Consider the following 9,435-nt stretch of genomic DNA (forward strand, 5'->3'; position numbering starts at 1 on the left):
CTAGCACTTTCAAATCTAGTTGGGATACTTATCTTGAGCTATTGGAGAATGCATATCCAAATATTTTCAAACATATTAAGCTCTGGTAAGGAATTTTTGGGATATTCATTATATAGTATCTTTCATTCTTTGTCCCGGTTTTGGATTTTTGGTACTCTTTTTGGAAATTTTGATGGCATTGATGTCAAAGGGGGAGTGATATATATGTGAAAAAGAAAAGAAAAAGAAGGAGTTGTGTACATTAGGGGGAGTATAGATGGAAAAATATGGAAGTATATAGTATTTTGTATTGATGGATATTCAGCTCAGGGAGAGCAGGCTCAGGATGAAACCGACAGTTGAAACCAAGATCATTTTTCACATGAATGTTGCCATTGATGCCAAAAGGGGAGATTGTTGGCAATTGACACTCAATTGGTTGGTTTCACTATGTTTTTATTGATGCCAACATGGCAAGTTGTTTCAGATTCATGTTTTGGTTCAGTTGTACACCGACAAGCACTTCACAGACATTTCACTGGCACCGACACCGGCACGATGGAAGGAATACTCAGTTTATCGACAATGGAGGCCGACGTGGTTTAGAATAAGGTTATCGGTATTGGAGGCCGACATCATTTGGATCCGCAATCGACAATTGATTTTGATATTTATGTATTTATTTTATCTAGCCGACATGTATGTTCATATTGTAAATATCTTTGTAAGCCGACATAAGGCATGATAAATTGTAAAGGGTATGTAGGTTAGTTGGTTAGATCATTTTGATAGGAGATAAAAATGTGATGAATATGGTATGGATGCGAATATGGATGATGTTATGTAATGCAAACTATATCAGAGAGATTATGTATGTGAGGATATTTATGTAAGGGGTATTCTGGTAAAGGGTTTAGGGTTTCAGACCGGAACAGACAGAGCTTAATCGAAACTATATTCAAGCATAGAAGATGCTATCTTTGCAGTTCAATCATTTCTCTGGATTGTAGTTTGGATTTAGATGTAGTCAGTGAGGCTCCTTTTGCGATTGAGTAGTGTTCTCTAGGTTGTAAGCCTTCCTAAAAGTGCAGGCCCCCATATTTTGTAATATCTCTTCATATGGCTATTGGATTGATATTGTGGGTCACAAATCCCACTGTGTTTTTTCCTCTTTGAGATTTTCCACGTATAATTATGTGTGTTATGGTGTTCATTTATGTGATTGTCTTATTGGTTGTTTTACTTCTTTCAAATCTATATGTACCAGTATACTGGTTGGTGTATGCATGTTTTTATAAGGCTAAAATTGACAATTTTGGTATAACACTGATTCACCCCCCCTCTCAGTGTTATTGGATTCCAACATGTCAGACATACGCCTACTTCTTATCTTTTTCTTGAAATTTTAGTACCACTGCATTCAAATTTGAAATTTTCATCAAATAAGATTTTTTTTTTTCCAAAAAACAACTAGTAGCTTAGAAACTACATTCAATTTTCTATAGAATCTCTTCTTACATATTTTAAAAATAATGTTCACAACTTATTCAAATTTTCATGTTGAGTTGCATAACTCTGATTTTCTGAAATTTCATTACCACTTAAGGGCCTATTTTGGCACACCATGATCATGCACATACCCCCCTAATCTTATCAACATGGCCATTCAGTTTGCCAAATATATCCCTAGCCTCTTTAACCACAATGTATTTCTCAATGTAAAAGATAAGTTCATTTGATACATACTTTCTCAAATTTCCAAAAGCCATAGAATTTTTAGTGAGCCATTCCATTTGAGCATGTGGATCAGCTTTAGGATGTACCGGTGCTACCATTGCTCCATTTATGTAATGAATTAGTCCTTTTCCATTAACTTACTCCATGCATTAATTTTCCATGATGCATAATTATGTGGAGTTAGAAGTGGAAATTTAGGAGAACCTATAACGAAAAAATGAAAGAGCACAAAATAGAGTGTAATGCCCCACCAGGAACCCTAAAAGAAAACAACACAACTAGGCAACTAAAGGGTGAAACAATTTTTTTTAAGATCAAGTGCATTAATTATATCCATTACACGTCTAATAACACAACGGAAGACTAACACATGATTTCCTAAGGGTTACCAACAAAGATTAATCGTAGATTATATTAACACCATGGTTAATCCAATTGTCTATTTAATTAGATAAAGTAAATGCTTAAGTTCAAAACTACACATACATCTAAATTCCACAATGAAAGAAATCAAAGTATTCCAATGCATTTATTTATCCATATTTCATTTATACACAAGATCAAAGCAACCGAATTAACATAAATTCCACTGACATAATATTACAATATCCATAATTACATGGCTTCCAATGATACCACGGATTACAAAGTTACAATATCAAGGTTACATAAAAGTCTGATACAATGACCACAAGGTCTCAACTGAACAATTATCCTGAACATGAGCTGGTACATGAACCACAAACCAAGAAACACCAACGAAGCCTTTCCTCGCCTGAAGATACAATCCAAAACATCCGATGGGAAGTGGCACTACCACCCGACCATGTGATCCCGAAATGGAACCAGCCCACCGTGCTAGGAGATAGTAGAAAACCCTCAAGCAAGCAAAATAAGACAAGTACGAAAGAACTACATGACTCCGCAAACATCCATGTGACTCAACTCACAAAACACTAGTGATTCTAAGGAGAGAGTGTCATCACATAGCTTGATGGTTACCATGGTAGGCCTCCTACGTCCCGACTCTCTGTCCTGGTAACCTCTCTCAGCTTCCGACTCCAACTAAGTCTCATGCAGACCCTACCAATCCTTTTGTGAAGACAAGGTGGTAAGTTTGTCATTTTAGGCCTTCTCGTAACATTATGAGCCCTGTACAAGCACTACACCTATGCACGATGTACATTATCTTAATTAATATTTATTCTACCCACCCCCTAATCAATTATTAGGTTATCACTTTTTAACTGACTTTCGACGGGTTATCATGTCATCCACTTCGAGCACGACCCCCGCTCGAAAGCCACTCTCTCTCATAGGACACTAACAGGAAAGGTCTCTCTCTACGAGAACTATATGGCGAAATAGATAGCCATAACTAATCCTGACAAACCACAGGTGAAGGATACACAATCACTAACCCAAGATTGACCATTTGGACAAAACACACAATGGCTCACATCAAAAATGTTATACAACAACACCTGACCAAGGAGATATAACAACATAGGACACAATGACAACTCAACCAGAATTGCAACGGAATTAGCTTGACTGCAAACACCATTTAAACAAGATCCTAATACAGACAATCTTTTCTTTAAACAGACAATAGCATAAATAACTTGCATTTAAAGAATTTCCAGAAAATAAGAATTACAACTATATTAATACAAATAAATCAACATTGCCATTTGTCTAGTAAGATTTAAATCAATCACACAAACATTAATCTCCTAATGTTTTCAAGCATAAATATAAAATCTCTAAATTTACAAGCTTTTCTGAAAACACCCAAGCTATAATTAATTGCATTCACAAAATACAAATTATAACTTATAAATTAAATTATATTCATATAATATACCTATAAATAATTCACTTATAATAATATTACAGAATATATATTTATCAACTCAAAATTTAATTTCTGCAGTATTAAAATACCAAATAACATAATGTCCAAAATAATATTAACTTATATATATATAAAAGTTAATTTAAAAACAAACTTGAAACTCTGCACGAACATCGAAAATTTTTAATTCGGCCCGCACAGCGAAATTTTCGAGAAAAGGGCAAATTTTGACTGTCCCAATACTGTGCACGATATCCCATGCTATCGCGATAGCATATACTACCATCAGTAGCAGGTACTACCATTCGGTAGCACTGCTACTGCCGGTAGCAGATGCTACCATAGGTAGCTTATGCTACCTAGGGGTTTATATATATATATATATATATATATATATATATATATATATATATATATAAATTTTATTTTAATTGTATACAAACTATAATTTCCAAACTTCAATGATAATTTTTTTTTTATGAAATTTATTTTCCAAGAATTTAATACAATTTCTTTTTCCAGAAATAATTAAATAAAACCATTTCCCTAAAACTTCCATAATCCATTAAATTTAATTAATAATTTAGTTTATTTCTAAAGTAAATAACAATTTCACTGAGTTACAATTAAAAAACTGTCATAGCCAATGTCGAAACAAAACAAACAAGAGGGAATGATTTCTCTGGTAAATCCCATTCCTCTCAAACCTTGCAACTTCCATGCATAATAAGATCTTGGCAAAATTTGCCATAATAATTTTCCCAATTTTCTCAATTTTTAATCCACAACACTCAGGAAATAATTTCTTTTCATTAACTAGAAATTAACTTCAAGTATGGAATTTAGCTAAGAAAAGAATTAATCAGACAGGATATGACAATCATCTTAACACACACATCATTCAGAAGATAGAAGAAATAGAAATATTTTCTTAAAACAACAATCAAAAGAAGCCACCCAACCTGGTATAGCTTTCCTGGAAGAAATCTGTAAAAGAGCCCTAATCTTTTCAACAAGCTTCCAATGAATTTATTCACCTAAATTCCTGACCTGTTTCCCGTGTCTCCTAAAATAATGACCTATTCCTCTTTTTAAACTAAAATTCTAGGTTGAATATCTTTTTTTCAAAAAACCTAAATTTAGAATAAAAACAATTTTATTTTATTTTCCAATTTTCTAACAAAGGGATAAGTTAACATGCAATAATTAAAAATCATTATTCATTCTTTTCTTTTCTCATGCAACTTTAATTAATTTTCTAAATAAAGAAATTAAAGCAATGCTATAATTTTAATGAATTCTTTTATTCATTTATTTATTTATTCTTTTATTTATTTAAAATTCTAGGAAACAATAAATGAAATTAATCTAATTTATTTTTCACTAAAATTTAAATAAAATATATTTCTAATATCATGTAGCTTGCAACTTAATTTAATAACTTCTTTTTAATTAACTAAATTTATAATCTCAATGCATAAAATACATAATTCCCAAGAATACCAGCTATGAGATAAATCCATAAATTTAATTAATTAATTAAATCCACTAAAACACACAAACTGAACAAACCTCAAGCAAATACTCATAAAAAAATCAAACAACAAAATACGAAGGCCGAACAAACTGACTGGATGACCAACTGATGACACTCACATGAGTGTAAATGAGTAAAATAGGGTCAACTACTATCTCCTCCACTTCCATCAGAAAATATAAGGCACACTCAGACCTGTGAAGCCAGGTAGAGATGATACCCCGTACCTACCCGGTACTTGTACCTACAATATCCTGCATCACCAAACCACACATGCATATATACAATATAGAAAACACAGCATACACACCAATGAAGGAGAATCGCGACGTTCCTTGTCTCACCGAAATGAGTGAAGGAAAATCGTCTCCTTGCATCCAATACACTCACAGACACACAACATATAATTACACATTGCATAAATAAGTAAAATGTCAGTACATAGCAATAATCCATAAAATGTCATAAATCACAAGTAGTGAAATACTGCAAATAAATTATGCATATCATATCCAGATAAAACATGAAATAATGTCATAAAAATTTGAATAACACATCATGGTAATGTATCCACTGAAAACAAACAATAATAAAATATAAGTCTAATGAGTTCAAACGAGTAGGGGTACTAAATAGAGAGGGGCGCGATCACACAAGGCAACCCCCTATTGAATATCTGAAATATTGAGAGGGGAGGGGTGAATCAGTATTCCCTTGAACTTATTAAATCGTCTAACTAACCAATCACATAACATAATTTAAATGCAATAAAGGAAACTAACACAAAGCACATAACACCGGATTTATACGTGGAAAACCCAATATGGGAAAAACTAGGGAGAGAGTGATCTCTCAAGGATAGTGTAATATGTAACCAGTTACACAGTACAAGGGGGTGGCTCACTACCCAAGTACAAAGGGTTCACTATCAGATAATAGTCTTACAATCGAAATATAAAAAATTGAACTAATATAATTGCATCTAACATATGCATGAAATACAGTTCCATTGAGGTACATAAACAATTTTTATATCCATTGTACATACATTGCATGACAACATTCACATTCACAAAGTTTTTTGCATATACAATATGTACACAATAGTTTTTTTTCAACAACCATATCTCTAACTTGCAAAATTTATGGTTATATATATCCGCACCAAATATTTTGATAAGTCAGCTCACACACAACAGTAAAATATCTTCATAAGATGTTGGCTTCAATCTTGATCCAAAATACCTTGCAGAACATGCCTCCAATATGCTCGGATAAAACTAGATCCAAATTTTCCTAGTAGATTATGCCTTCATCATATCTAGATGGGACCTTAGCTGATGAAAATACCCCCAAGACTAGGATACCTAGCTCCATAGTCTAGCACTTTCAACTCCAAATTTTAATAACAAGTCCTTTTTTGCATCTCATTTCTAGATTTGTACATCTAAGTTTACTTTTAGTTTTGTATCTATTTGTTTATGTTAAATATTATCAATTGTGCATCATCTTACCTAGTAATTTTATATTCACATCAAATCAAATCAAATCAAATCAAAAAGAGAAAATAATAATACAGAGTATCCATCTCTCCTTTAGGATTAAAGTTGGATCTTGGTGGCTATTTCTTCTAATGAATGATATTGATTTGGATCTTAGTTTATGTCTCTAGGTTGGGACTTCATTTCAACATATTTTAATAATGAAAGGTAGGTAAACAATTTAAAATAGCCATCAATGGAACTCTAACTAGTTGCTAACTTTATCCATTAAAAATACATTTAAACCACACCAAAAATTGAGTAGAACAATCTTTGACAATGAAATGACATTCCTTTTAACTATTAGTACTTCTTTAATAATCTGGACCTTTTTACCTTTTTGGGCTTCTATAGTGAGCAAGTGGGAAACCAACAAAAAATAATAGGATTTTAACTATGAAGGGTTGGGAAGAACACCTACCATTGGTTGGGTTGTCAAGAGTGTCAGGGAAATCATATCACTAGGGTATGCAAATGAAGGGAAGTCTAAAGGTCCAACTTTGATGAGAATATAAATTGTAGGGCATTATAGTTCAAGGATGATTGGGAAAAGATACTCAAGTAGGGAAAAGTTTGACTAATTGCTTGATATAAGGAAAAAGTGGAGTGAAGGCAAGGTGATATAATGGGAGAGAAAAATATAACACATCAATTGTTAGAGTGTGAATGGAGTTATTGATTATCTAGTTATTAGTGGAGATAAATTCACATGTGTTAAGTTTACTTAGGTCCTAGCTGACATTTAAATTAGGTTGCATTATCCTAAGTTAGCTATCTTATGTCCTAGGTGGCATTCTAGAAGTTTTCTTATAATGGATTCATGTCTCATTATTTACTTTTAAACACATAGGCACTTAATATTTGCATCATGCATTTGATGTATGTATCAAGGGTAGTTGTAATCCTACCTCATCATGTCTACCTATTTAAGAAAGGCCTATGTACATTTGTATTCATATTCAACCATTATTAATATATGCATTGTTATGCAAGCTATATCTTACCATTATCTCTTGTGGAAACTATTTTGTTCTTGCGAGGATCTTAAGGGTGTTGAGGAGTCACCTATCTACTCCTACATCAATAAGGAACAAATGGAAGTGGGGGTGGATGAAAAGATATTTCTAGGATGAAAACTCTAACAACTTCAAAATGATCATTTACATATACTTAGGTATTTTCACTAACAATATAAATATTTAGCCACTTATAGGCATGCAGGGAATGACAAAATATCATACTTATATGAGTTTAACAACTTAGGGTCCACATATTTTTTTTCACGTTGATAATAAATATTAAGTCGAATATAGGGTTGAACATATAAAAAGGAAGGAACTCGAGAAAAAATTGGCATTACAAGATTTAGTCATAACAAATCCTACCAACATAATTGTGATGAATGTTGTTGCTCCTCCTATTGATGTTCCCTTGTGTGCAACTAATGAGAATGTTGATCCAAATACTACTCTTGGCAACCCCCTACATATGGAGTTTTATATATTTGGATTGTGGTCCATAAGAGGAGGCATGGAGCCCCTATGCTTATTTTCTAGCCTCGGAATTCAAAAATCATAGACAGGTGTTAGTACTTTGATTTTGATAAAACAAGTTTCTAGTCCCTTGAAAACTTGGTATATGTTTGTTATAAGATTGAGCTACCATTCTACCATGTATTTGTTGTTTTACAAATAACCATCTTGTTTGTTGTTTATGATCTTTTTCTTTGTGTTTTGTGGTTCTTCTATTCATAGAACCTACTCTTCTTCATCATTATGGTGATGTTTGAAAAGGATTGAGACCCTTCAACCCATTTTACTTATATTAAAAATCATTTAACTAGCACTTGCAACTATAGGAGGTGCAAGGATAAGCCGATAGATAAATAAGAAAAGATATAAATAAAATTTTACTTACATAGTATATTATATTAACATTTAATTTATGACAATTAATTATACAGTTAGTTCAGAGACATTGAATAGAGAAATTAGCCATGGAAAGAATATGGGAAGATTTGCATAAGAAAATAAGGAGAAATTTGAAGTGATGAAAAGAAAGGTTGTGTAAGGGTGAGACAGGTAAGAGACAAAAACAAAGAGTCATTAAAATACAGTAAAAAGAAACAGAATGTATCGAATGGTGAGTGAATGGGTGTACTGAATGAGAAAGACCAAAGAAGAGGCATGTGAGAAAATTAAAGAAAGGAAAGAGAGAAAAGTTTTGAGCTTACATATGGTGTGTTACATGAGAATGTGTGTTGCCCATTCTTTTGTTTTAGCAAATTCCTTTCCTTGTTTTATTTCCAAAATGTCTATTCCATGTCTTCAATATCACATGGCTTCACATGTGGTGACAAAACGTGTTTGTATTGCTTTATTGTTGTATAAAAGTTTTGTCTTTTAAAAAATTATTGCTTCCATTTTTTAGGTTATGATTGAAATTATTACATTTACATAGAAGTCGAGGTCTAAAATCTATGTGTGAATTTGAATTTAGTTTGTGAATCTAAACTTCACCAATTTTGTCATCTAAAATATGTATGTCTTAATATCCACTTGTCTAAAGAGAGGTGGTGTTTATAGACAATGTTGGAGAGCTTACTAGGTAAAGTATTATTCCTTGGTCAAACACTTGTTACCAATTCAACTTTATAAAAAAATGATAAAAGATAAAAGACAATCATGCAATAAATGTAGATGTCATATAAGGAGACAATGCAATGGTGATATCCTCAAATGATAATGTATGATACTCTTAGACATTTTCTAGATAATTTATCT

The sequence above is a fragment of the Cryptomeria japonica genome, chromosome 6, assembly GCF_030272615.1.
Source record: "Cryptomeria japonica chromosome 6, Sugi_1.0, whole genome shotgun sequence".
Classification (NCBI taxonomy): domain Eukaryota; kingdom Viridiplantae; phylum Streptophyta; class Pinopsida; order Cupressales; family Cupressaceae; genus Cryptomeria; species Cryptomeria japonica.